The sequence below is a fragment of the Nicotiana sylvestris genome, chromosome 10 (assembly GCF_000393655.2).
Source record: "Nicotiana sylvestris chromosome 10, ASM39365v2, whole genome shotgun sequence".
NCBI classification, from domain to species: Eukaryota; Viridiplantae; Streptophyta; class Magnoliopsida; order Solanales; family Solanaceae; genus Nicotiana; species Nicotiana sylvestris.
Window position 1 is genome coordinate 64369429 of NC_091066.1, and position 21404 is coordinate 64390832.

Below are 21404 nucleotides of genomic sequence, written 5' to 3' on the forward strand. Positions count from 1 at the left end.
TGAATTGTATATAACTATCTTCTTACGCCACCCTCTAAGTCTTCTGAAATGGTGCACACGTTCACGTGGCCCGCTTTTTTGTAGAAGTTATACCAAATAGAACAAGGCTGGGCCAGTAACAAGGCCGGGTAGACTTCAGTGCTCCCGGTACGTTGCCCCCTCTTCGGCTCGAGTAGTCCGTTCGGGTAAGCCAGGTCAAGAACACAACCCCAGGTTTAAACTTAGAATAACATAACCTCATGCCGGATCCCTAGTAGGCACGTTTGTTTGCATCATGTGCATTTGACTTTGGGAACTCAACACAGAGGTTGGGTCCGTCTAGGACATGTGTACGAAAAATAAAAGACCATTCTAATGCATCCTATGTGCTACATGTTGCATTCCTTCAAGGTAAAAGGATCATTTGGCGGACCAATGATGGCTGAGGGTAAATGAGAAAGAAAAGAGGGTGAAGTGTAAAAATAAAACAAGTAGGGCCCAGTTATGTTTTCTTTCACATTTTTGTTAAGAAAAAAGAAAAAGAAAAAAAAACATGAAAAATTCAAAAAAAAAAAAAGATTTTGCACTTTTTCATCATTTTCCGAAAATAAAAAAAATCAAAAAAAATGGAAAAGAAAATCCAAAAAGAGTTTACATGTTCCATCATTTTTCAAAACAAGACAGAAATATATTTTCTCTAAATTAGTTGCTTTTTTAAAATTCTCGCTCGTATCCAATTTGCTCGAACTACGCATACCTGATTCTCGTCTTTCGGGGCGTGATACATAGGCAACCCACATAGGGTCCGGTTTTCCTAGTAAATTTTAGGTTCTTGACTTCGCGGGGTCTTAGCCAAATATTGCATTTTTAGTCACTTTTAGCCACATAGGTTAATTTTAGAAAAATAGTCACAATCATGTCTTGCATGTGTCCAACGGGAAGGGTTATTGTCTCACATAGTGTTCCAGGTCTTTACCTTTATTTGGTCTCAATTTTCTCATACAGGTGTGGATTTACTTCCCGGAGTTTGAGCATGACAGACATCCCGGGACCATCCAGGCAGCATCGCTTATTCAGGAGTTGTTTAAGGAGATTTTATATCTTTTGAGTCTGTTTTTCTTTTTATGTCGTTTTTCACCTTCTAGTTTTGTACAGTAATGTTGAGTCTTTTGTTATTGTATTTCCTATTTTGTATTAGAAAAAAGATGTGTTATAGATCAAAAATCAAAAAAAGAAAAGAAAAGAAATTTTGCGTTTTTATATTTCCGTTAGAAATTTTCTTTAAAATACTAATTCTAGAAAGAAAAAAAAACTCTTTTGAGGTGGTTTTCCTTAGGAAATTAATATCTAGAACTCAAAAAAAAATTGCTTTACATTTCCTTTAGTATATTAAGACTAAATTCAAAAAAAAAAAGAGAATTTTCTTTTAGTACCTCTTTAAAAGTTTTTTTTAAGATATTAATTTCAAAAATCCAAAAAGATTTTCTCTTAAGGTTCTCCATTGGGGTATATATAAAAAACAAAAAAAATATTTTCTTTTACTTTTACTAGAACTTTAGGATATTGTACATAGAAGAAAAAAATACTTCAACTTGTGTTTATCTTCAGAGTTTTCCCCCTAGGTAATCAAATTAAAATCCAAAAATATTTTTTATCTTTTTCATTTCTTGTTTCGAAATATTTCTTCAGGATATCAAGTGAATATTTTTCTTTGGTTCATTCTTTAGATTTCCTTCAAAAAAATCAAAAATCAAAAAATATTTCTGTTCTAGGGTATTCCTTAATAATTTCTCATAGAATATCTGTTTCAAAAAGAAAGAAAAAAAGAGAAAAAATATATGCTCGAGTTTAGAATAGGTTATAGAACATTAAGTCTAGAAAATTCAAAAAAAAGGATTTGCTTCTTTTATTTCTCTTTTCTCATCAGAATAATCATTAAGGTAATAAAAAAAAAAGAGAACGTTAGTTTATTTAGTCTATTTTCGATTTTCCCGAACTATGCAAAGATCTGATTCATGCGGCGTCATGATACATAGGCAACCTACATAGGGTTCGATCGAATTATTTTTTTTTATTAAAAGAAAAAGAAGGAAAAAAAGGGTAAAGTTATGAGATGTGAGAAATGAGAGGAAAGGAAATAGTATTAATTAAAAAAAAGAGGAAGGAAAATGGGCAAGCAAGTGCTAGAAAAAGAAAGAAAAGAGAAGATTGAAATGAATAAATTGGGATGATGCCATATGACCTTCATACCCTCGAACTCATGTTAGAACCGATAACTGTGACTAAGTGTATTCCACATAATGTGAGATTATCTTATGTTAAATGTCGTAACGCTAACGTGATGACTTCATTTTTGTTATCTTTATTATAGCATAAGGGTGGTTGGTTTGTGGTTCTTAAAGTGGTAACTCTTCTCTACAACATAAGGTCGAAAGGCAATGGCAGAAGACAACGGAATTGAGTTGGTTGATACTGGTGCCCAAAAGCAATCGGTTGAACATGGAAATGGGTTGGTTGAAGAGGTAAGGATGTTAAGACAACACATGACGGACATGTATCAGGCTTGGATGACTGGGAAGGCACCGCTCCCGCCACCACCTAGTTTCTTAGATGTTACCCTTACCTAAACTCCGGTCATAGTGTCAGATGATCCCCCATACTCTGCAGATCCACCCACTTATCACAGCTTTCCCAACCACCCTAGTAGCTCCATCACTCATCCTCCAATTACCTTTCCCTAAAATTGCCCTCCTATCATATCCACTATCCCCATGATCACAACTTCTCAATAATCTTCCCTTCATAGATCCAACAATGAACACCCACTCAAAGCTCATGATGCCCAATAGTACCCCTCAGAGGTTGCCCACAAGGTTCCTAACTCATACAATCAGAGCCCTTGGAATGAGCCTCATGTTGAAAATGAAAAGTTCACAGGAAAAGAACGGCGAGATGAGATATCCAAGAAGCTTAAAAGTAAAGAACAATCCTTAAGGAGCATGCAAGGGATGGGAAATCAGATTAACATGTCTTACAATGACTTGTGTATGTTCCCTGATGTTCATCTACCCGTGGGATTTAAAATGCCAAAGGTTAACTTGTATGATGGGCGTGGAGATCCAGTAGCCCATCTGAGGGGTTATTGTAGTGAAATGAGAAGTGTTGGTGGGAAATACGATTTGTTGATGGCGTATTTCAAGGATAGCCTGACTGGGGCGACCTTGGAATGGCATACACGTCAAGATATCAGTAAGTAGCATGCCTGGGATGACATGGCTCAGGATTTTGTTCGACACTTTCAATACAATATAGACATTACCCCCCAAACCGCTCCTTCCTATCTTAGATGGAAAGAAATCAGAGGAAAGCTTTAGGGAGTTTGGGCTCAGATAGAGGGAACAGGCTGCCCGAGTCAGTCCCCCGATTGGTGAAGAAGAAATGGTTAAGCTTTTCCTACAAGCCCAGAGGCCCACCTACTTCAGTCATTTGATCCCGGCCTTGGGTAAAACTTTCAATGATGTGGAAAAAATGGGGGAGATGGTAGAAGAGGGAATGAAGTCAGGAAAAATCATGACTTATTCGGCATTGAAAGATACTACAGAAGACATTCAGAACATCTCAGTAAGTTTGGGTGGAAGAAAGAGAAATAGAAAAGATGTTGTTGATCCGCGCCAACGATAAGATCTGGTGAGCATTCCTGCTTAATGCTTTCAACCTCGATATCGACCCCATGGATATCCTTGTGCACCAGATAATCCTCCCAATGCTATTTCTCTCAACAAAACCCCCAAAGTCGTACATTACTTTCCCAATACTTCGTCCACAATGCACCACCATATGCTCCACACATACGAGACCCGCGATGGCCTGCACCACTTCCACAAATGTCTTACCCTCCCCCTCAAGCATATCAACCACCTACCCGCAAAAGGTTTCAACCAAGGCCAGAGTACAAGATGAAAAGGCAAAAGCAAAAGGAAAAGACTTTCACTCCCATTGGAGAATCATATGCCAGTTTGTTCCAAAGGTTGAGGCAATTGGACATGTTGAAGCCGATTCAGATAAAAATGCCGAACCCTTTTCCAAAGAATTTTAATTATTCTCAAAGGTGCGCATATTGCTCTGATGCCCCGGGTCACAACACAGAAAAGTGTTGGCATTTGAAAAAAGCAATTCAGAAGCTTATTGATGCAAGTGACATTGTCGTACAAAATCCAGATGCAGTAGATACTAGCCAAAGTCCATCGCCTGTTCATAATGAGACGCATATGGTGGGTATGATTTGTTTTGAAAAGGAATATGTGAATTCTTCTGAGATCCTCGGAGGTCCATGTACTGCAAAGCTTTCAGTGCTATCAGGGGTTGATCTTAAGAACGAGCCGGCAAAAGGGACCCAAACGCAATTTGCTAAAGTCAATGTGATAGAAACTTGTGAAGGTCCTAGTAATGTTGATGCGAAACTCAGTGGCTAAGATGCCGAGCTTGGTAATTGGAAAGACGCTCCTTTCTTAGCTAGCGAGGGAGGAGTCTTGGTGGTTCATTTTGTTGTCATTTCTGTTGTCCGGGTTATTTTAAGGTTGTAATCTGGATATTGTCTTGTGACTCAAACCCTTCTATACTTTTATTTTGCCTAGTTCCTTTAGTCGTAGTAACTCATTTAGTGTTATCTAGGTTTGTTCCAGGGTTGTACCCCAGTTTATTTTGCTTGTCTTGTTGTTCAAACCCTTTCATCGTTTGTCTAATGTAATTTTCTGTTTTCTATTATTTCTAGTCATTTTTGTTTAGTTCTCTTCTCCTTTTAAAGTTCTTATCATGCTAGCTCTAGTGACATGACATGCACGCATAATTCTAGGTCCGGTCTTAAAAGTTAGTTTAGTCATGAAGCAATGAAACAATTTTGAAGATAATAGGGACACTTGAGGGCAGTAAGTATAGATTTGGGGCAGATAATTTGGGAAGTTAATAGGATGTCAAGAAGATAGTGTGCCCTGAACAATTGGAAGCAAGCAACTTTGAGTTCAAATGTATCTCAAGTTACAAGATAAAGTCAAGAAAGTTTCTCCGAATTGACGGAGGATATCCATTGTGAAGAGGGAGTCACCCAACGAGAGTTTTGTACTTGACAAGGCACTAAAAAATGTGGAAATCATATCAGTGATATCGATGCCGAAGATATAAAAGAAATGTTGTGTGTGCTCTTCCTTTTTCATTTCAAGTTGCATGTGTTGTACTTGACATTTTCAGGGATTGGGAGGCCATCTTTCAGCTACCCAAACACTTATACCATTCGATACTCTTTTGAGCCTGTACTGATTTCTTTGACCTCCCCTCTTTTAGGATCAAGTTAGAGTCATACGAAAAAAAAAGAAAAAAAAAAGAAGAGTTCATGACCCCATAGGTTTATTTTAGAAAGTTCATTCCAAAAGAAAAAAAATTTAAAAAAAGAGAAAAATAGAGATAAAGAAAAAAAAAGAAGGGAAAAAAGAAAAAAAGAAAAAAAAGAAGGAAAAAAGAAAAAAAAGAAGGAAAAAAGAGAAAAAGAAAAAAAAAAGAAGGAAAAAGAAAAAAAGGGAAAGAGAAAGGCAAATAGTAACAAAAGTAGTCTTGTGAACTATGTTTGACCTGATTCTTGTCACCATAAGATACGTAGGAAGCCTCACGATTCGGTCCCACCAAAATAAAAATTCAAAATTTCCCAAGCAAAGAAACTGGGGCAGAAGTTGTGGTTGTTGTAAGAGATCTGATTCCAAAAGTTGTAATTTTGAACCCATTCAAGCTGTTTTGAGCCTTTGTGATACCCTTCTTTCGAACCCTATCCAAAAGCCCACATTACGGTCCAAAGAAAGACCTTCCGATCAGTCTTCGAGAGATGCCAAGTTGAGCAAGCAGAGGTGTGATTCATATCAGGGGCAACACTCCGCTCTGAACAGGGAAAATGAAAAATGAGAGAGTCTTATTGGTGAAAACCCTCACGGGCACAGTAAGGCGATGGGAAGCTGAGAGAAATTAAAAAAAATGAGAGAGTCTTATTGGTGAAAACCCTCACGGGCACCTTAAGGTGACGGTGAGTTAAGAGATGAATAAATGAGAAAGGTTTGCTGGAAAAAACCCTTCAGGGCACCACAAGCCGAATAAGGTTGTTGACTTTACAAAGAAATCGGATTATGGGAACCTCAGGCATAAATTGTGAAGACTGAAAGAGGATTGACTGAGTAGACTAGGCGGATTAATCCGAAGTGTATGTCATGACCATTGATGCTAGCAGCTTCACTCAGATAAGTCATTTTTCCCATTCTTCCTCAAACAGTCTTTCTGTTTTGATTCTCTTCTCTATTCATAACTCTCAAAGTCATTATATTTCATTTCCTTTTGGGTCTATTCCTCTAAAGCTTTTTCAATGTTAGATTTGCTAAGCAAAAGAAAGGATTGCAAATCTTATTACTAACTTCCAAATTGCACAAAGCAAAGTGCGGCCACAGCTTACCAGAAATAGCATGATGAAAAAATGAAAAGTATGGTGTTAATGAAAGTTCAAGCGGTCGAGTGGTTTGTGATTTTTGGGGAAGATACAGAGGTTGAAATTGGAAGGATAGAAATATGAAACAACTAGTTGGGTGTTGAGTATTCAGGTCGTTTAGGGTCCTGTGATTGAAATTCAGATAGAAAGGCAAACAATTCTTGGCCAGTTCAAGGCGCCCAGTCAAAGCAAAGCACGACAGTGAAAGGGCCACCCTCAGCAAGAATGTCGTAAACTAACCACCACATTTTCAAACTGACAAGATTTTTCTTTGATTGAAACAGGGGCAGAAAATTTCAGAGAAACCCTCCGTAAGGAAAGCAAGTGCCAGACAGGCTCGACAGTAAGTTCCAGTACCCTCTTGGATAACAGGATTTAGTAAGTTTTGAGGCCCTCGCAAATGACAAGGTCTGACGAGAGGTCTACTTTTGGGAAGTGTAATTTGGCATTTAAGTTTTCACTGTTGAAATGAGTCTTGGTTTGAAATTTTCAGGATAAAGGAATATAATTTTTATTTTGATAACAAGAATTGGTTAACACTCATAGATGTTCCCAATATCAAAATGGGACAGAAAAATTTCTTTTGTTTTGTCTGTTTTTGTTGAAATCAGGTGCCCACCTGAAGAACCAGGGAAGACAATACGAGTTTCAAGAATAGAAAACAATTAAAGCTCAAGCGATCAGGCACCCACTTGGAGAAACAAGGGAAGACAGTTCAAAGAAAAGTAGTTTCAAGAAGAGGACAATTCAGGTTCAGCAATCAGGCGCCCACCTGGAGAAACAAGGGAAGACAGTTCCAAGGAAAAACGGTCTTAAGAGAAAGCAGTTCAGGTTCACCATTCAGGCGCCCACCTGGAGAATAAAGGGAAGATGACACAAGTTCAAAGGAAAGAGGATCAAGTTCAGCCATCAGGCACCCACTTGGAGAACAAGGGAGAGCAACTCAGGTTTCAAGGGAGAACGGTGCGAGTTCAGCAATAAGGCACCCACATGGAGAACAAAGGGAAAGCAGCAATGTTTAAAGGAAGACGTTTCAAGTTCAGCAGCCAGGAGCCCGCCTGGAGAACAAGGGAAAACAAGTCAAGTTTCAAGGAAAAGCAGTGCAAGTGTTAGAAATCAGGCACCCACCTGGAGAACAAGGAGAAGCAGTTCAAGTTTCGGGGGGAATACAGTTAAAGTTTTGGTAATCAGGTGCCCACCTGGAGAGCAAGGGAGTACAGTTGAAGTTTTGGCAATCAGGCGCCCACCTGGAGAGCAAGGGAATACAGTTGAAGTTTTGGCAATCAGGCGCCCACCTGGAGAGCAAGGGAACACAGTTGAAGTTTTGGTAATTAGGCACTCACCTAGAGAGCAAAGGAATACAGTTGAAGTTTCGGTAATCTGGAGCCCGCCTGGAGAACAAGGGGATGCAGTTCAAATATTAGCAATCAGGCGCCACCTGGAGAATAAAGGAATTCACTTCAGAATACAATTCAAAGCAGCAACAAAGAAATCTCACCTGGAGAGTACAAGTCAACAGAGCAACGGAAACTGCAAGATCAAGTTTGAAGAAGTGTAGATAGGATTCTTGTAATTCATAGATCATAGTTTAGTCTAACTTCTTTTATTTTGTCTTGGTGTAATAAGGAGTTCAGCAAGTAGTAGCAGCAGCAGCAACAGTGAAATCACAGCTTCCTGGTAGTCCCAGCTTCCGAAACTTCCCAAACTACACTAACCTGATTCCTTTATAGCTAAGGATATGTAGGCAACCTCAAAAGCAAGGTGCAGTCAAATCTTTAAAAAATGCTTCACACGGAGTATTCAAACGGGCAAATATCGCTCGTATCCGCTCACTTTATCTGTGCACGAAAACTCTTCATGTTTTCGAGCAAAGAGGGGAAGCTGTGAGCACGTGATTTTTCCCTATGTGAATTACTCCTACAAAATTCAAGAAAAACAATTTTTCCATTTTTTACAATTCTATAGGATTTTGTGGGAATTTGTGCTAATTGTTTGCATTTCTGTGCATGCTTATTTTTTGTTAAAATCATGAAAATTCCAAAAATACCATGCATTGCATTTAGGTTTTATTTTTATATTTTTAAGGTTAATTAGTAAATTAGTTGTTTTATTTAAAAAATAAAAATCACAAAAAGTGGCTTACTTTTGTATTTTTTGCCTTTTAATTTTAAATTAGTAATTTAGGAGTAATTAATTTTTGGTAAATATTATAGTAGATAATCAACTTAATTTTTTCAAATTATTTATTTTAGGAGTTTTAATTTAGGTTTTAATTAATTAAAATAGGAAAAGAGGAAAATTGAAAAAAAAAGGTAAAAGAGAATTTAAAAAACAGGGCTGTTTTGTATTGGACCAAAATGCAAAGCCCAAATCCCCTACCCGTTTCCCGTTCCAACCCAGACCCAGTTACCCGGTCCAGCCCCCCTTCAAACCAAACGACCCCATTTTGAAACCCCCATCTCAACCATTGGATCCATGAGATCCAACGGACCGGAACTCATCACTCCCCGACTATATAACTGTCCAAACTCCCCCAACCCCTCAAACCCCCCCCATTCTATCTCCCTCAGAAACCCTAGAGACTTTAGCCGCCCCTAAATTCCTCCACAGTCCCCACCGTCTCCACTGTCTCCACCGGCGGCGAACCACTCAATCACTTCCAAACTTCTCCCACGCAATCCCCAAGCCCTCCTAAATCCTATCCCCGCATCTATTTCCCAAAAATCCCAACGGAATTCCTCCAATTTCAGATCTAGAAATTTCAAACCCTAAATTGTTCTGCTTTTCTAATTTTGCGCAAAGCTCCGGCTCGTTTTGACCTATAACTTACGTTAGTCGATTTCTCTTAACGAGAGCAATTGATTGGCATTGGTTTTAGTTTATTCCGAGGTCACCGGATTTTGACTAACTCATTGGATTCCGGCCAAACTTCGTCTCCCTTCATCGTTCGTCGATTCGTCTCAATTTGTCAAGTCATTCCGGCGTGAATTGGTACCTTCCCCTCTTTTCTCTCACGACTCTGTTTTATTGTAGCATTTTTCTATTTTTTTTACTTTTATGTTTATATTTGCTTCATTATTTTTATCTTGTTTTCTTTAATAGTGGAATTCATCTTAGTTTGGTGGTTAAGTTAGTTTTAACCGTAAAAATTCTGGATTGTTGTTTGTTTTTTTCTTCTTCTTCTGAATTTGATTTTTCGTTTGATCATTTCTGATGGTTTGGGATTTTGTATTAATTATGATCATCTCTGACCCGGTTAAAAGGCCCGTTCATTTGGGTCTTGGGTCAATTTGACCCAAGAGTGATGCATTTTGAATGTAAAAACAGGGGTGTAAAGGGCTATTTTGGGTATTTAAAGCTGAGGGAATATTTTCTGTTAGTATAGAAGCTTCTAGAGGATAAGGTTGGGCTGGTTTGTTAAGAGAAGGGAGGTTTCAGATATTTTGAAAGGGAAAAAGGGTAAAATGACTAAGAATTGAAGGGGTAAAAAGGGAATTAGTTAACTAGGCTAGGGTTGCCATAGGTCTGCCCATATAAGAGCGCCCTTCTTTCATTCTTAGGCAGCCATTCAAACTCTGAAAAATACTAAAAAAGTTCCTGCATCTTATGGTTGAAATTGGTTTGGGTTTTGCTCTTTGATCTTCATTGTTAGTCAGAATTTAAAAACTTCAAAGAATTTCTGTTCATCTGGGGTTAAAAAGTGGTGTAAAATAGTTGAGTTTGTTGTATTGATGTGCTGATCTACTGTTGTTGCTGGAATCCTCATTCTCCTTATTTCATTTTGGCTTTCAGGTATTTCTTGAACTGTGAATAACATGTGAAGTGTAAATGTGCAATCCGATGTGGAATAACATGTGAAGTGTAAATGTGCAATCCGATATGAATAACAGCCTTATCCTCATGTTTCTAAGTCAATTAAATTCAAAACAATTTTTCTTTTAGATGTGTAATATAGTTGTTTGGGTGTTGTAACATTTTGAGCTTTGTACATCAATTTGTTGTATGCTGATCATAGCCAAATGGGCTCAACCATCTTTCAAAGGCTTCAGATGTCTCCTCCATTTTGTTTGGACTCGATCTTGAGCCCCCACGCCCTTCAGCTTTCGCTTTCCATTAGGATCAGCTTACTTTGGGCCTGGATATTTGGGCCCTTTGCCTGAAATGCCATTTCACATTCCTTGGGCTCACCGTCGAGCCCGATTCCCCTTTTGAATAGTTTCTGCGAGTGAAAGCCCAAGGCAGACTTGGCCCAAATACTTGATGGCCTAGTAAAAATATCATTTTTCTTTCAGTTAATAGTTATGCAAGAATAACTCTTTTAACTAGATTGAGGTGTGCCATCCTAATTAATCTTTGGCCCTCACATGTTATAACTAGGCATTAAGAATAAATATCTGTAGAAAAGCCTTTAGGCGCATTTAAAAAATTCAATTGTGATTGTTTACATGTTCGCGTGACATGATTACAATTCTAAAAACCAATTCAGAGTATGCGTTCGCGCAACTTCGATCAAACTTTCTTAATAATAAAAATGATATTAATAGAACGCTAATTTTAATTTAGTTCATATAGTCCGAGGTGTTCCATCCACAATTCAATCATACATGGCCCTCGTATTAATTTCATAACCTAGATATAAAAATGACGAATGGTCGTAGTTCGCTTTAGACACGTTTAAAATACCATCATGATTGCGTACATATTAGCATGACATGATTACGATTCCTAAAAACAAAACCGGAGTATGCGTTCGTGCAACTTCGGCCAAATTTTCTTAATAATAATAAAGCGTTATTAATTGTGGACACGCCCGCGTGACATGATTTTTGACGCGCCAAATAAATGGGTACACGTACACGTGACCCGTTTCAAGATAATTTCTTAATTAAAAGCGACAAATGCACATAGGTTATAAAATCAGTAATCAAGAAAACTTAATAAGCCAAGTATGATCAAAGTGAACGTGCTAAAACCACAGAACCCGGGAATGCCTAACACCTTCTCCCGGGTTAAGAGAATTCCTTACCCGGATTTATGTGTTCGCAGACCGTAAATAGAGTCAAACTTCCTTGATTCGGGATTTTAAACTGGTGACTTGGGACACCATAAATTATCCTAAGTGGCGACTCTAATTTTTTTAAAATAATTAATTTTGTTTTGATTGTTACTTAAATTGGAAAAAACTTCATTATACCCTTCCGGGGGTAGGAAAAAGGAGGTGTAACACCGTACACTCCCTTGAATCATCTTTGATGACCTCACTTATATATTATCAACATGAGGTAAGGAAATATACACACTTGAAAAACTTAAATATCATTTACTCTCAAATGTGTAGCCGCCTTGATTCTCCCAAAAGCATTGAAGAACAAAACAATACCATAACGAAGGACCAGATCCCAACATTGATTATATCGTGTTTCCTTAGTATTGTTGTGTCCTTATTTATGTTATTCACTTTTAACTCCTACACAACTTAATTAGAAGCATCTAATAGGACACTTTGTAAACCATAAACTGTGTTGTTGTGTTGACTAGATTTAGTCAAGTGGTTAGCTTTATAATAGAGTTATTATAAAGAGGCTTGCAATATAATTATTGTACGCAAGTGAAGATTAGCAGTTTAATTCCTAGGTTAAATAGGTCTTAATCTAAAGTTGCTCAGTTAGTGAAGTTGAAATCCTACAAGTATAGGTCGTGGTTTTTAATCCCGTGAGCTTGGAGTTTTCCATGCAAATATCATTGTGTTATTTACTTACTGTTGTGTTTTGAGGAATTGATTACATCAATTGGTATCAGAGCAGGTTCTTTCTATAAGGCTAACACCTAGAAAGGATCTACATGGCCGCTCCACCAAATTTTGAAGAAGGTCATTCAACCTACAGACCATCAAGATTCAATAGACAATACTATGGCTGGTGGAAGACAAGAATGCATGATTTTATCATGCAGAAGATTCAGAGCTTTGGGATGTTATTTGTGATGGACCCTTTGTCCCTATAATACCATTGGTGAGACAACAGTCATAGTTTCATAGATAAGGAAAGAATATAATGATGCTGATCGTAAAGACATTAAGAAAAACTTCTAATCAAAGAATATCCTTGTATGTGGCATTGGACCACACAATTACAATCGCATCTCAGCCTGTCAATCTGCCAAGGAGACTCTCCAAACTGTACACACGAAGGAACCACTCAAGTCAAGCAGTCAAAGATCGACATGCTCATTACTAAGTATGAACTTTTCAAGATGAAGGAGATGAGTCCATCCTGGACATACATACTCACTTTACCTCTATCATCAATGAGCTTCACTCTTTTGGAGAGATTATCCAAAGGAACAAATTGGTCAAAAAAATACTCAGTGTGTTACGTGGTTGCTAGAGAGCAAAGTCAATGCTATCACGGAAGCTAAAGATCTGCAGAACCTTACGATTGACGAACGCATTGGAAATTTGAAAACCTACAAAATAAAGAAGAATCATGAAAGAAGAGAACCCAAAAGGAGAAGAACCTGAGTCTCATGGCAGACAGTAGTTACTCAAGTTATGATGATGCTGACATGGCCTATCTTACATGGAGATTTCTGAAAGTGGTTCGAAGAAATGGAGGAATTCCTAAGAAATGCAGCTCTAGCAGAAACACAAAAGGTTATGATTCCTTTCACAAGTGTGGAAAGCCAGGACATTTCATCAAAGATTGCCCTCTCCACAAGCAGGACCATTACAAACACAACATGTACAAGACGGCTAAGAGAAACCCGGTCCCCGACAGGGAATTCAAGAGAAGAGATATTTGCTGATAATATTGTGAATCAATCTCCTGCCGCATAGGGATATTCCTCTAATAAATTTGAGAGTGATGATGAAAAAGGTGACACCTGAATGATGACCATTGAAAGCGAAGTTGCAGTATATGATTTCATATTTGTCCTAATGGAAAACTTTTATGAGGATAAAGATGATGATGATGATGAGATAAACTTTCTATAGGTTCAAAGAAATCTGAAGTTTCATTCTCAAAAGAAGCTGGTATCTTTAGCTAATGTCTTAATTGATGCTTACCACAATCTCATTAATGATAAAAATGCTTTAACTAAGGAAATATGAGAGATAGAACATGAGAGAGATGATTTGTTGGTCGTAGTTGTTGATTTGAAGGAAACATAGAGGAAGTGGAAAGTGAGGCACATCTTAAGCTTGTAAATGAACTCAAAAAGATAAAATTGAGTCTTTGTGCTGAACTTGAAAGATGTAGACAACTTCAGGAAGATTTAAGCGAGAAAGCTCCATATAACCCACATAGCAAGTATGTTACCGTGCCTGATAACTGACTTTGCACTCACTGTGGTAATACTGATTATTACAAAGATTCATGTAAAGCAAAGTTTCAATCCCAACAGAAAAACAAAGTTTTTGTTGAAAAAGTATCTACTGCTAAGGAACATGATTCTCTTAAAAAAATTGTATGACGCCTGTATGGAAAAAAAGAAGTCTGATTCTTCCCTTCCCTCATTAAAAGGGACCCAAACTTGTTTGGGTTCCTAAATCTAATCTTTGATACCCTTGTGCAGGAAATAGTGAAAGGAACCAGTCAAAAATGGTACATGGATAGTGGCTGCTCTAAAAGCATGACTGAAAGTACGGATGATTACATTTCACTCAAAGCCCTACAAGGTGGGAGTATGTCCTTCGGAAATGGCAAAAATGGATACATTCTAGGAGTTGGAAAAATTAGGAACTGACTCACATAATTGAAAATGTGTATTATGTGAACGGCTTGAAAACAACCTGTTGAGTGTCTCTCAAATCAGCAACAAAGGAAACAAAATGGAGTTTGGTCAAAGTCATGCTATTTCACCAATGTCATAACTGGTGAAGTTGTTCTGGTTGCAAAAGGAATTTAAAAGATCTATGCTGCAAACTTTGAGTCTCTGAATAGTGGTGATCTGACATGTTTGAGTGTCGTTGATGATGATGTTGAACTATGGTATAGAAGATTGGGACATACAAGCTTTATTCTGTTGAAAAAGCTGATAAAAAGGAACCTGGTCCGTGGGTTGCCGAAGTCCAAGTTCAAAGATCATAAGGCGTGTGTGATGCATGTGTGAAAAAGAAGAAAGTCGGGTCCTCATTCAAGCAAAAGAAGGAAGTGAGCACCTCAAGGCCCTGGATCGTTTTCATATGGATCTATGTGGACCTATAAGGATGCCTAGTAGAGAAGGAAATAAACACATTTTCGTTATTATTGATGAGTATTCTTGATTCATATGGACCTTATTTCTCAAAACCAAGGATGAAACCTTTCTAGTCTTTGCTGCTTTTGTGAAGCAGATTCAAGTGAAGATGAGCCAAAATGTTGTGAGCATTAGATCTGATCACGATACCAAGTTTGACAATGCAAAATTTGATGAATTGTTTGTGCTAAAAATGGTATAAGCCATAATTATTTTGTTCCCAGAACACCCCCAACAGAATAGTATTGTGGAGAGGAAAAATATGGCTCTTGAAGACGACAAGGACAATCCTAATTGACAGTGATGTAGCAAAGAGATTTTGTGCTGAAGACGTGAACACTGCATGTTATCTGATTAACAAGTGCATGATCAGGTCCCTCCTCAACAGGACCCCATATGAATTTCTCAATGGAGAAAACCAACTAACTTACCTAAGAGTATTTGGATGCAAATGGTCTCGACGAGACCCAAAGGTTTTATTCTCAACAATGGTAAGGAAGTGTTGGGAAAATTTGACGCTAAAAGTGATAAACGAATCTTTTTGGTTATTCTTCACAAATAAAAACATAAAATGTCTACAATAAAAGGACTCAATGTATAGATGAAAGCATACATGTAATCTCTGATAAATCACCCCACTCAAGTGGGAAAGATTCACATGATAAGAATGATCAAGATGAAGATTATTGAAATATCCTTAGAGAGGTTATTGATATGGCAAACGGAAAGGCAGATCTAATGAGTCAAGTCAAGGAGTCTAGTGACGAAAATGTAGTAGAACTTCCAGCTAATTCGGAGGAACTTGGTCCCTCCATCACAACAATTGAAGCTAAAAATAGAGATGTTGATGCTATACTAGGCACTCCTAATGCAGAGCAAAAAAGTGGTTCTCACACTTCCATCGATGCCAATGATGGGTCTCACATGGATGAACCTAGTCCCTCATATCCTGAAACCCATGTGTCTAACTAGAAGTACAAAAGCTCACATCCTCTTTAAAAAGTAGTCACTCTTTTCGATTTAGTGATTCAGACTAGAACCAAGACAAGAAACATGTTTGCTTTCTCATCTTTCCTGTCTCAAAATTAGTCGAAAAATATCAAGGAAGCATTGAAAGATACCGATTAGTCTGCTGCTATGCAAGAGGAGTTCCATAAATTTGAGAGGAACAATGTGTGGCACTCGGTTCCTCAACCTTCAAACAGAAAAATAATTAGAACTAGGTGGTTGTTCAGAAACAAGCTCGATCAGTTTGGCAATACAACAAGAAATAAAGCCAGATTGGTGGTCAAAAGCTATAATCAAGAAGAAAGATTTGATTATGATAAGACATTTGCATCAGTTGCAAGAATGGAAGCCGTCAGAATTCTCATTGCTTTTGCATCTCATATGTTTGTTCTAAATGGATGTTAAGAGAGCATTTATGAATGAATATTTGAAGGAAGATGTTTTAATCAAACAACCACCTGTTTTGAATTCCATGAACATCTTGAACATGTATTCAAGCTTGAAAAGACTTATATGGATTGAAACAGGCCCCTCGTGCATGGTATAAAAGGTTGTCGAGGTTCCTTCTAGAGAATGGCTTCACTAGAGAGAAAATTGAAAACACTCTTTTTCTAAAGAAAAGCAGGAGAAACCTGCTAATTGTGCAGGTCTATGTTGATGACATTATTTTTGGTGCCACAAATGATTCTCTGTGTGAGGAGTTTGTAAAGCTTATGGGTAGCGAGTTTAAGATGACTATAATAGGGGAACTGAACTTCTTCCTAGGTATACAAGTTAAGAAAACCTCTAAGGAAACGATGATAAGTCAGCAGAAATACATTAAGGAGCTTCTAAAGAGGTTTGAGATGGAAAGCTCAAAGACCATTGATACTCCCATTGCTACTTCCACTCGTCCAGACATGGATGAACCTAGTTCTTCTGTAAATAAAACTATATATCGGGGTATCATTAGATCTCTCTTGTACCTAGCAGCCAACAAACCTAACATTGTATTTAGTGTTGGGTTGTGTGCTAGATTCCAATCAAGTCCTAAAGAATCTCATTCGAAAGCTTCCAAAAGAATTTTGAGATATCTCTAAGGAAAGAAGGACATAGTCATGTATTATCCCTCGGGAGATAATTTCTACTTAATTAGTTATAGTGATGTTCATTATGTTGGTTATCTGGTTGATAGAAAGCGCAGATCGACATGTCACATTTTTGGGGATCATACTTGATTTTATGGGGTACAATGAAATAAAATTTTGTGGCTCTATCTACTGCAGAAGCTGAATATGTGGCAGTTGCCTCATGTTGTGCCCAACTATTATGGATCAAGAAATAATTAAAAGACTTTAGTGCATTTTCTAATTGTGTGCCACTGCTGTGTGACAACATAAGTGCCCTTAATATGGAAAAGAACCCAGTTCAACATAAGAGGATAAAGTACATTGATGTGTGACATCATCTCTTGAGGGACAATGTTGAAAAAAGACTCATTTGTATGAAGTTTTGCAAGACAGTGGACCAGGTAGCCGATATCTTTACCAAAGCACTACGTAAAGAGCACTTTGAAAGGAATCGACTGCAGTTGGGTTTGATCGAGTTGAACTGAGAACATGGTCTCTCGATGATTGGATATGAAAGGATGGTAATGTGAATTAGTAAAAAGTATTTTCTTGGAACTTTAACTCAATTCTATATCCTTACAGGTAAACATGCATGGAAACTACAGGACAAACAAACAGCTAATGACATTGCAATTTTTGAAGGATAATGCTCATATTTTCAAAATCAGTCAGGGGACCTTGTTCCCTTGACTCAGATTAGTAGTTCCTCTTACACTCATACACATTTTTGAACTACTAGTGTGCCACGTCATTAATTGTTTCTGCCTTTTCCCATACCTCTTAAACCCAAACGACACACCTGTTATAAATCGACCCATCTTCCTATTTCATTAAATTGCATCCATTTGTAATTGGTTCCTCCTTTCCCTCTAAATACCCCCAAAAGATTAGTCTCTCTCATAATTGTCTACATCAAACACACCTTCTCTCTGAAAACCCTACTTTTGTGTCTTTAATCTCTCAGAATCGACCATGTCTTCCCCAATATCTGATTCTCCAAAAGCTTCTACCGAAATCCATGTTGTGTCTTTGTCTCATGAAGAATTACCATTAATATAGAAGTCCCAACCTTCACCTACTAACGCCCCAACTTCCAACAAACCACCACCTACAGCCTCCTCCCCTACTCCATCCAGTTTTGGTTCCCATCGCAACCAAAAAAATGAAACTCCCAAAAAGTTTGTCTTTTCTCTCTCTTTGTCTGCTACCACAGAGAAAATGAAAATTGAAGGACCTTCGTCCACTTCCCGCTTTATCCAAACCATAGAAAAAGTAGTAGAAGAAGATGAAGTTGTAGAGGTATCTAGTCAATGTATTGAGGAAGAACTTGTAGACAACATGGTTGTTACTGATTTGAGTGGTGGTGAGTCAGTATCTAGTGTCTCTGAAACCTTGACCATTGGGTTTGATCTAAATGTTCTGTCATTATCAAGTAATGCTACGCCCTCTTTTACTGGTACTACAATGTTGGATATGAGGGTGAGAAAGATGAAAATATTTTGACTGTTGTTGCTGAGGGAAGTCCAGTTAGGGATTCTATGTCTGGTTGTATGAGTATTGAGGTTCAGGCAAAAGAATGAGGGGATAAGGACCAGGTGTCACACCTCCTTTTTGCGCGCCTACCCCGAAGGATAAATACGTGAGGGAGTTTGGTGACACCGCTCGTGGCAAACATTGGCTTTTGGCAACGAAAGGCGGAGCGTCATGCAAGTAGCGCCTCCGGGTGCCGTGCGCATGGGGAGAAGCTCAGTACATGTTGATTGCCATTGGATGTTGCGGGAAAAATCGGGAGGCGACATCGCTCGTGGCGGCTGATGGCTTTTGGCAACAGAACGGCTAAGCATCGCGCAAGTAGCGCCGTAAGGTGCCGTGCGCATGGGGCGAAGCTTAATAAGTTGTCAATTGCCATCGGTTGTTGCGGGCAACATCGGGAGGCGACATCGCTCGTGGCGGCTGATGGCTTTTGGCAATAGAACGGCAAAGCGTCGTGCAAGTAGCGTCGCAAGGTGCCATGCGCATGGGGCAAAGCTTAGTAAGTTGCCGATTGCCATCGGTTGTTGTGGATTGTGTCTGGAACCGATCGTGGCGGCTGATGGCTTTTGGCAACAGAACAGCTAAGCATCGTGCAAGTAGCGCCGCAAGGTGCCGTGCGCATGGGGCGAAGCTTAGTAAATGTGTGTGGCCCCGAGGCTCATTATGCTGGCGACAATGTCTCTTACGCACTTGGTCAATGCGGCCATGCATGTAGGATTTATTATCCTCTCATTAAGGGCTTTTGAACTTGGTCGGGAGGTTTGGCTCGGAGGCTGAGTAGCTTGAAGCCTGTGATTTGGAGTCGACATGGTTGAAGCTTTTTTGCCTATGCCGAGGGTAGCATGTTTAACCGGTTATTTCCGAAGTAGATTCGGAGTAATTGAAGGCCTGCATGGGATGTCGACAATGGCTCTTACGCCTTGTAGCGACGGTCGGGTGTCCCCGAGTCGCGTTAGTTCGGCTGATACAGCCGTATGACCAGAGTCATTTGTGTTCGGCCAGAGTCTTTGAGTCCCAAATAAGGTAGTTCCAATTTAAGTGACAATATTCGAAATGGGATTATTTATTTAATTCAGAGTCGCCACTTAGGAAAGGTTTGGCTTTTGGTGCCCCAAGTCACCGGTTTATCTTGAATCCCAATTCGAGGAAAATATTCGACTTTCCAAATGAAGTCTGCGAACCAGAAATTCTAAGTAAGGAATTCTGTTGACCCGAGGGAAGGTGTTAGGCACCCACGGATCCCGTGGTTCTAGCATGGTCGCTTAAATTGTTATAATGGCTAAATATCTGATTTTAATACATGTTATAACTTGTGTGCTTTTATTAGGTTTAAATCGCTTTTATTATTATTTATTTTTTATGGAATTGCAACGTCGTGAAAATGCATTTCGAACCACGTCGCAATCAATGCGCCTGTGGTTGTTAATACATTCCGACTCCGTTGAGATTTGGATTTGGGTCACATAAATGCGCACCCGAATTTAAGAATGTAATTTAATTATATCGCGCCTGAAGAGTCTAACGCGTTATTATCTTTGGGGACGACAATGAAATTCACTAAACAGTCCATCCCAAATTCTAAGTATTTTATTATGTCCAATTATTAAGGGCCCCGCAATTTGCATTTTTTTTGGCAAGGCACGCCTCATTTTTATTTTTAAAAGGATTGACCTATAGTGACTATGTTTTCTATTCCGTTCGTCTCTATAATGAAAGAAAAAGAGTTCTAACTTATTTATATGCTCACGAGTTATTATAGTTGAGTTTCGAAAGTGAGTCGTTTAAAGAGTTTACATGGACAGCGCATAGAATGTTCTAAATACAGACAGTAAAAGAAAGAAAAGACTACATTAAACTACAGCATCTAATCTTTCCCACTTTTTGCATTCATGCTTCGAGTAGCTTACAAGATGTACCAGTGTATCAGTTTATGTACCTGGTATTTGGAAAGCAAGGAAAGAAGATGAAGATCAGTGGAAGCAGCAGTAGCGTAAATACACAGCAACAAACAGGTTCAGCAACACAGCAAAACCAGTAACGGCCAGTAGAATAACCCAGTAACAGATTGAAAACCAGCAGTAGCAGAGTGCAATCACAGTCAAAGCAGAAGAGAGACAAATACAAGATGCAGTAGTTTACTGATTTTTAAATAACACTCAAGGAAAAGCAGCCTGAAATTATTCAAGTAAAAGTTCAACTTGTTTTTCTCTTTTACTCTCAAATTCTGATTTCTCAAAATTCAGTCAACTCTCTCAACTCCTTCCTCTATCTTCTTCAAAGTCTCCCCCCAAAAATCTCCTCCTTTTGTGTCAAAGAATGACTCTATTTATAACAAGACTCTAGTCTTGAACCACTCAACCGAAATATTCCCATGATTGCATGTTTTGTTCCCCACTAACTTAAACAAATGAATTATTCCCCACTATTTTGTGTCTTGTCTCCCACTATGTTAAACTAAAGAGTTATTTCCCCACTATCTTGTGTCTTGTCCCCCATTATATTAAACAAATGCATTATTCCCAACCCATTATGTCTTATCCCCCACTATATTAAATAAATGCATTATTCACACTCCATTATGTCTTGTCCCCCACCATGTACTATTGTAATATTATAAATGCCTAGTGGACGGAGCACTCAGATTAAATAATTGTTCAAATTTTCAATTCCAAAAATATCCCTCCGAACTTACTGAAATTACCATTTTACCCCTGAAAATACTGCAATTTAACATTCTACCCCATCAGCTATATCCAATCCGCCTAATCAATTCTAAACAAAATACAACAGCTATAACCAATTCCTAAACAATTTCAAACAACAAATTCAAACTAAATGATGAACAACAAAGAAACAAACTGGAATTATTTTGACTGAACAATATTTTTATTTTATTTTTTTAGTTTTTCTATTAACAACAAACCTACTTTCATATTCAATAACAACAATAACCAAATAGATTCAAATCACTAAACTTCAATAAATAATTGAACTTCAAATTAAATCTAACAACATTATAA